Here is an 8,842-nt window from a genome sequence, read left to right as displayed (position 1 = left end):
GCAGCTCCTGCAATGGGACACTTGAGCTGTGTGGACCTTGTCTGGACAGGTGACTATACGGTAGGCAGAAGAGCTGGTCTTCCACCTGGAAGAGTTGGGGCAAACTTTCCCAACAGGGAAACTTCTTGGCAAACATGTAGGCTCCACAAAGGCTGGAGCCATGATACGATGCTCAACTCCATGGTGTCTGACTCTTTTTCTCTAACTTGGAGACAAGACCACCCAGAGGAACAAAGATGCAGAGCTGGCCTGGAGAGGATGCCTGGGTCCATCTCCTTAATATCAAACTGGTGATAACAAAAGAATCAAATGGGTTTAGAAACATCAGATGTTGGTTCTGAAACAGTCTTCTTGAGCTCAGGAAATTAGAGGCAGATACCACAGGTGAGGCCAGCCCAAATGACTGTCCATGGTCTCTTCTGAGCAGCTCTGAACACTTCATATATAAATGGGGTGGTACCACTTGTGGTTGATCTTTTTCCTACAAGTTGGACAAGTGTTAGCATTCTTAAGGGAATCGTGGAGGCACTGGCTACAGAAGACGTGGCCACATTCTGTAGAAACAATGAGATGCCCATTCTGCACAATCTGAGTATCCATCCATGCATACTGGACAACTGACAGGGCCTGAGTCCTGTAGCTCCCTCATCCCTGGTGCTTTAGGAAGTATTGGTAGCCACATAGACATTTCTGTCCCTAGATAGTTCCTCATCATCGCTGCTCATCACACAGCTATCAGCGTGGTCTTGGCGCAGCTGCCTTGCATTCCTCCTTGGCCTTCTTTCTTCAACAAACACACCAGAGTCATTTTGAGTCAGGTCAACAACCACAGACTCTAGAGAGTCACAGGTGAGGTCCACAATTTCATCGCCAGCAGTTTTTACAAGTTCTATGGGTTCTGTTTCCAAGAAAATCTCTGGGGTTGAAGCTGCTTTCCGAGTTCGCTTCCGAGTTTGTCTAGAACTTACTGTTCCACCACGATGCTTTATTTGAGAATTTCTTGTACTCATTTGTGTTCTTTGGCTCCAAATCTCCAGAAAAGGAAACAGTCTATTATTATACCAAGTTTTATAAGGCAGTGGAATATTCCCAATCTCTCATGCCCATTGGCTACTCATCTTCTGGTTTACAAAAAAATGTGGAGTCAGCTGGATTTCTAATACCTTCAAGTCTTGGAGCTGTTTTGAACCGGGAGGCGCCCCAACAAGCTGAAGCAAAGACCGACCTTCCTAAGATGCTGAGACCTGCCCAAATCTTTGTATTTTTTATACTATAAAATATTGAATAAGGGCTGAAGAGATGGCTCAGAGGTTAAGCGCTTGCCTGTGAAGCCTAAGGACCCCGGTTCGAGGCTCGATTCCCCAGGACCCATGTTAGCCAGATCCACAAGGGGGCACACACATCTGGATTTCATTTGCAGTGACTGGAGGTCCTGGTGTGCCCATTCTCTCTCTATATATATCTGCTTCTTTCTCTTTCTATCTGTCCCTCTCAAGTAAATTTAAAAAAAATAAATAAATTGGCTAACATGCCATTTTGCTTTTAATGCATTGTCAATTAAGTGATAAGCTTTGGCTAATTCGTTTTAAGGTATGAAATGCACTTGAAGCTATGCACTTACAGAGTATCTTGTGAATTTCTTGGGTTAATCTAGAGAAAGGAAATTGAACACTTCAGCCATCTCAATGTGTTCACTTTTGTCACTTACCATTTCTTCTAGCTGAAACATTTACTTCATTCCTCCCATAATTTATAGTCCTGATGTAGCATCCTTTGACCTTTATCTCATCCTTTAGAGAAGCTTGACTTCACCTTCCTTGAGGTGTTGAAAACAAAGCACTCTGCTTGCACTGTGCTGTCGTACTTGTGACATTTATTTCTAATCATCCGTGATCCTTCCTCCACTTGATCCTTGGAACACAGGCATTCTTCTTTATCTCAGTAGTCCCTGCTAGGACCTGCTCTCTAGGGGGCACTCAAGAAATAATTGGAGGAACAAAAGATACACAGTTGCATCATACCTTATTATATTATGTACTATGAACATATTCCAGAAGCTACAAGAAATTATTTATTTCCCAGTAGCTAATAATAGCCTATGCATCACACCATCAAAACTCATCTAATTTATTCATGCTTGCATTTTATACACAACTGGAAATACATGAGGGTTAGAGGCACAATTATTGTGGTAGAAAGCCAGGAGTGTTGTAGATGCTTGTTATCACATTATTTAGAAATGGAGTCAGGAAGATCAGGCTTAAAAGTCATCTTCTTCTTTCAGATAAGGAATTCAAGGCCAGCCTGGGCTACAGGAAACTCTGTCTTTAAAATCAAATAGATAGTGGTAGAATCTTTGATCTCATAGAAAGACAGTTGAGTCTGTTAAAACCTTCATGAGTTAAGGCCCTCAGCCTTGATGAGCTTCAGTTTCCACCTCTTATAAATAAGATGCTGATTACTTCCTACACAGTTGCTCTGATGATGGAAAAGAGGGTTTTTGTAATGGCTTCATGAAATATAAATCATCATAATTATTTCATTTCTCTTTATGTTCAATTCTAAGTATTGCCAAGTAAAACATTGTTAAAAATCTCTAGGCAAAAGACTCACCTTAGTGTTAATAGGAGTATTATTTCCCATAATTAACTGTTTGCCCCACACAACCTAAGTGTTCCTACTGGATAGCAGAAGTACTGAAACAGGCACTTCCACAATACTTTTCATTTCTGCCTCCAGTTCAGAACTGCTAATGAAAATGGAGAATTTAAGCATAAAGAAATTTGATTTTCTAACAACAAATTTAGGGAACTAGGGAAGGCTTTTCAGTTTTTAATGATAAGGATCAGTCCTCAAGATAGAGATGTCATAAATGATTATTTTCCTAAGAAGGTATTTACCAGAAATTGAATATGCACACCTGTCCTCCTTTGTGAACTTCACTTTGCCTTTGCCACCAGAAAAATGATCTTTCAGTGCTAGATGAGGATGAAACTGCTTCTAGTAGAGGCCCACTCTTCAACTCTGCATATCTGTCTGGGATGCTACTCTCTGGAATGTTAACTCATTTTTATAACATTTTCCATGTGGGAGTGAATATGTAAAGTGACTCACGGCCACATTCACCACCCATCCTATTTAATAAATGCAACAGTAGAAGTGTTTCAAAAGTCACATTTGTTCTTCAGTTTCGAGCAAAAACAGCACATTTCTCAAAGCAGATATCCATGAATGGAGGAAGTAATTCCCTAGGTCACTCACATGAGATCTCAACTGTTACTACAACACAATGAAGTGTGCAAATATTTTCCAATTACTATTCTGAACATTTGACTCGCAACCTTTGGAAAGGAGATTTCAAAGCTGATGTTTTCACAGAGTAGAGTAGATTTTTTATTCTTGGATGGAACAATGGCATAGTCACGATGACATTTTGAGCCATGGCAAGAAGGCAACCTCCACTTTGTTTCTAGGGTTTCACACTCTTCATATCTTGTAAACTGCAGCAAGTTGGAGTGGGAACTGAAAGGGAAAAAGGAAAATGGAAAAGAGGATTGCATGAGCTGCAGAGGAAGGCATGGCAAGTTCCAAGACCTTTAGGGTGCCATGTAAAACCCTTCAAAGGTACCATGTTGGTGGTAGCATTTCCCTGCAGCAGATATTTGACAGCTGGTTGCCTCTGGTACAGGAAGGACAATCTTAGCCATTGTTTCCAAGCTGCTAGTCCAGCCTTCCAAGTGGAATTATTGCACCTGCCCTCCTGAACCTACTAATACAGAGATCATCTTCTATCGTCCTGTAATTAGAAATACAAGGAATATAATAAACCATGGTAGGTTAATTGAGTCTAGGGATGGACAACTTTTAGATATGTTGCTCAAGAAAGCCTGTTTTGAAAATGTGACACTTGAATTAGGAAAAGTGAATATGAGCAAACCACATAGATGTCTTGTGCAAAGGTCCTGAGGCTGCAAGAGGTCTTTGAGACATATTTGATTAAAATATGTCTAGTCCAAGCGGGTGTGGTGGCTCACACCTTTAATCCCAGCACTTGGGAGGCAGATGTAGGAGGATCGCTGTGAGTTCGAGGCCACCCTGAGACTACATAGTGAATTCCAGGTCAGCCAGAGCCAGAGTGAGACCCTACCTCGAAAAACAAAACAACAACAACAACAAAAAAATATGTCTAGTCCATTTAAAAATTCTGGTATCACATCTGAGTCTCATTTCATAATCTAACATCTAGCATCCTCCCTATACTCCTCCATCTCCATCTGACACAGTAGACAAAGGCAGGAAAGAGAAAGATCCAAATGGTCCCTTATTACTGCTTTGGGGTTTCAGGTCCTTCCTACATATCTCTAGGTGCCTTTCTGGCTGTATTGCTAGTTGGCAGCTTTTTGGTGGCAGGCCTTGCCCTATTGGCTTCTGCACAGAGTATACACACTTTCTTCAGAGGTTTTGCAGGTACTCCCACTGCCCAATTGTCCAGGCTTCTGATCTGAAATTCTGATTATTGTGCACCCCCCCCCCCACCATTTCTCCATCCACACTGTTCATCTAGCTTCCTGAGCATAGGAAAGCAGCTTCCTGCACAGACAGGCAGTCATCACCCTAAGTGATGAGATTTCCCCATTAAGAAAAGTTCATAGGAAGGCAAAGCAAGTCCAGTAAGTAGATATCAAACGAGGATTCAGATGGCCAGCCTCCCCTCACAGTAGCTGTATCCATGATGATCCTGCAGACTGCCCACCACTAATGAAGATTACTCCACACATCTCCCAGCAAGCAGAACTCTTAGTGTATGGCCAATGATACTGAGCACTGCCAAGTTATCAGGTTCTCTTTACAGGTCTAAGTGTGAACTAAACTTCCCAGAAAAGTGCTACATATACTTCAAACAAGGCTGAATAGACTGATGAAACTCCTGTGATCACGGAGAAGTAACATTACAAAATCAGAGTCAAATTACCTAGGACTCTATTTAGGCACTCAATAGTGATTTATTGGCCAGCTCTGTGTTTGACCTAACATCCTGGTGATTATCAGTTGATAAGGTATGACCTTTTGGGGGCATACTAACAGGCCCCCAGCCTACACCAACAAAGTCTGAAGGAAGAATATCATCAGTTAGCACCTGAACCATATGGTAGAGATTTCCCTGCTTTGCTGTTACTTGCCTATTGGCAGTCTGCCAATGCATTTGAAAAGTGCCTTGATTTATGACTTTCTTTTGTTCTGTAACTATAAAACTTTCACAAAATTGTTTACATGTTAGAACATGGAATTGGGGTGACCTAAATCTGCTCCTGGGCCAGGGTAACTCATATTTGGCTCTCCAGAATAAACTTATCTTCTCCCATTTGAAGAGGAGGAAAATCAAAGGAGAAGATAAAAAGGAAGGGTGTTTTGTGGTTATAAGAAAATCAATGTCAACAGATGAAGATGAAGGTAAATTTAATAATGAATCACGCTTTGGAATAATTGACTTGGGTGCAAATTCTGACTGCTAAATTTCTTAGATAATTTCTCTCACACAAGCTAATTTTTTCAGTGTTTTCATTGATAAATGTGAATATGTGGGGAAAATAATAAACCTTCCTTATAGGTTATAAAAATTAGATGAGCAAATCCATCTAGTGCATCTATAAAACTTAGCATTTACCAAGTAAAACCCAGTAAATCTTGGCTATTATTTAGTACTCTGAGCAATAGTGACATTTTACAGATTTTATTTTAGTTTTTATCTCTACTGAGACATATTTGACAGTTAAATTGGTCTATATTTAAAGTGTTCAATATGATGTTTTCCTATATGTAATATGGCACAATCAATTAATTTAACATCTCTTTAACCACATGTACTCAGTGTTTGTGTGTGTGTGTCAGTATGTTAAGGGTATTTAAGCTCTACTATCTTGAATAGTGTGACTAAGGGATCACTTAGACTATCATATGAAAAGTAAATTAAATTGGGTGTGGCGGAGCATGCCTTTAATCCAACACTCAGGAGGCAGAGGTAGGAGGATTGAAAGCAAGTTGAGGTCAGCCTGGGACTGCAGAGTGAGTTCCAGGTCAACCTAAGCTGGACTGACACTCTACCCTGAAACAAAATTAATTAATTAACTAATAGTAAACTAGATGTGGAGAGTAAGGAAAGGCCAGAAGCAGAAATCTCATTAAAGAGGTAATAGAGAAGGGCAAGTAAAACTCCCCAGGGTTAAGAGTAGAGTGATACAAATGAGGGTCTGATGAGTTCTCTATGGAGCTTGAGAAAAAGAGGAATTAAAATGGTCCTCGAGCTGGGCAGATAGTTCATTGGTGTGGCAGTTTGATTCAGGTGTCCCCATAAACTTACGTGTTCTGAATGCTAGGTTTCCAGCTGATGGAGATTTGGGAATTAACACCTCCTGGAGGCAGTGTATTGTTGGGGGTGAGCTTATGGGTATTATAGCCAGTTTCCCCATGCCAGTGTTTGGCACAGTCTCCTGCTTATGTTGTCCATCTGATGCTGGCCAGGAGGTAATTTCCATCCTCTGCTCATGCCATCGTTTCCCCCTGCCATCACGGAGCTTCCCTTTTTTCCACAAGCTGCTCTGGTCAGGTGTTTTCTTACAGTACTGTGAACCTGACTGTAACAACTGGCTAAAGTGTTTGCTGTGCAATGAAGAGGACCTGAGTTTGGATTCCTAGATCCCAAATAAAATGTTAGACATCTATCACATGCACCTGTAGTCCCAGAACTGTACAGGTAGAGCTAGGAGAGTTTCTGGTGTCACTGGCTAGCTAGTCCAGGTGAATCAGTGAACTCTAACTTTAGTGAGACACCCTGTTTCAAATAAATAAATAAGTTGGAGAGTTATTGAGACAGACACCTGATATTGACCTCTGGCCTACAGAACACATACACATATGATTGCACGTACATGCACACAGCCCGTTGTTATTTGATTGTAAATTTCCACTGTCGCCCCCTCCCCCCAGGCTTAGGTATTTTTGATTAAGCTTCTCACTTAGGCTCAAGCAGGCAGAACCTTGATGGATGTAGTGTGTCACTGAGAGCAGATCTTGAGTTCAGTCCTAAGGGGTGTTCAGATCCAGCTGTCTCTGTTGTGGATGTATGATGGAGTGAACCAGCTTCCTCTGCTATTATTAACCTTAAGCTTTCCCTCAAAATTATAAGTCTGAAATAAACCCTTTTCTCCATAAACTGCTTCCATTTTGGTGCTTGGTTCAGCAACAATAAAGTTACCTTACACCCACACATACATGAACATAGACACAGACACACATGTACAAAGATTGCCCTGGTATTTTAGTCTGAGAGTCTTAAGACAATTCTTAGATATGTAAAATTACAGGATAATAAGAAATGACAATAATTAATAATAATAATAATAATAATAAAAAGTAAGTGTAAGCAAGGGAAAAAACTAAAGTGTCTTCACAGATAAAATAATTTTCTTCATTTCTGTTGTAGTTATCTGCTCTTGTAGGCACAAAGCACACAAACAGAAGCAGTTAATGGAAGGAAAGTTGTTTACCTGACTTATAGTCTCAAGGGGAAGCTCCCCGATGGTGAGGGAAAAGATGGCAGAGGCTGGACATCACCTCTGCCACAGCAGGTAACAAAGAGTGGTGGCAGGAGGGTGAGCCAAACACTGGCAAGGAAAACTTGGCTATAACAACCTTAAGCCCACCCTCAACAATATAACTCCAGTAAAGCTCCAACTCCCAAAGTGACATCAGCTTGGGACCAAGCATACAAAACACATAAGTTTACGGGGAATAAATGAATCAAACCACCACAATTTCACATAATTTTCTGAGAGATGTTTTGTTGTTGTTATTTAAAGTTTAGCACATGATGTTTTGTTTGTTTGCTTGTTTTTCGAAGTAGGGTCTCAATGTTAGCTCAGGCTAACCTAGAATTCACTATGGAGTCTCAGGGTGACCTCAAATTCATGGCAATCCTCCTATCTCTGCCTCCTGAGTGCTGGAATTAAAGGTGTGAATTACCACACCCAGCTAGCACATGATTTTGATTAAAAATGTACATGCCTTCCTTCTTTCTGTAGCAGAAAAATGAATCCTCAGTACATTCACATAATAATGTTTAAATGATGTATTTTTAATCTCACATGATAAATAGACTTGTAGGTGAATTGAAATTATAAATCTGGAGATGATGAGGAGGTTATGTTCATGGTTCCAATCTAGTCACATGGGCTTTTAGAGGTAAAAGTGCTATTGGACAAAACAGGTTATGAAATGACAGGAGGAAGACTCCAAATATATGAGAAGTCCACATACAATGCTCATTTTGATGTGCATAAGCTATATACAGAAAGTGAAGAAAGACCTCTGGGAAAGAGGAAAGAGATATCTTCCTGCTGCATGAAGCTAAATTCTGTCAATGGGCGAGGACAGGCAATTTCCCCTACAGCCTCCAGAATGAAACACATAGATAAATGCTTTGGTTTAAGCCCAGTGAGATGGATGTCAGATTTTGGAACTAGTGGAATGTTAGATTCCTAATCTGTATTGGTTTCATCTACTTATTTTTGGCAATTTGTTAGATCAGAGAAAGATTAATACATAATATAAAATTTATGTACAGTACTTATTTTGGTTTCTAGAAAATGTGTAGATTTTGATCATCACAGTCCAGTTGTAGAAATGCCCATCAATGCTGACATACCCCCACTAGGAACTTTAATTCTTAGGTATCCCGTTTACCTGTCAGCAGCCAATCCCAGTTCCAATACTCACCCTAGTTAGCCTGTGTTCCATCCACATAGTCTGGAATTTTCTAGAAACTTTATACAATATGTAATCTGAT

The 8,842-nt window shown here is 40.4% G+C and overlaps 1 pseudogene; it reads right to left on the bottom strand.

Annotated features, from left to right (window-relative positions):
* Positions 1 to 438: 438 nt before the first annotated feature.
* LOC101612416 lies at positions 439 to 1,010 on the bottom strand (annotated as a pseudogene).
* Between the last annotated feature and the right edge of the window lie 7,832 nt (positions 1,011 to 8,842).

Source organism: Jaculus jaculus, chromosome 3, assembly GCF_020740685.1.
Source record: "Jaculus jaculus isolate mJacJac1 chromosome 3, mJacJac1.mat.Y.cur, whole genome shotgun sequence".
NCBI lineage: Eukaryota > Metazoa > Chordata > Mammalia > Rodentia > Dipodidae > Jaculus > Jaculus jaculus.
The sequence above is the reverse complement of the archived record's forward strand: the minus strand, read 5'-3'. Positions and strand labels throughout refer to the sequence as shown.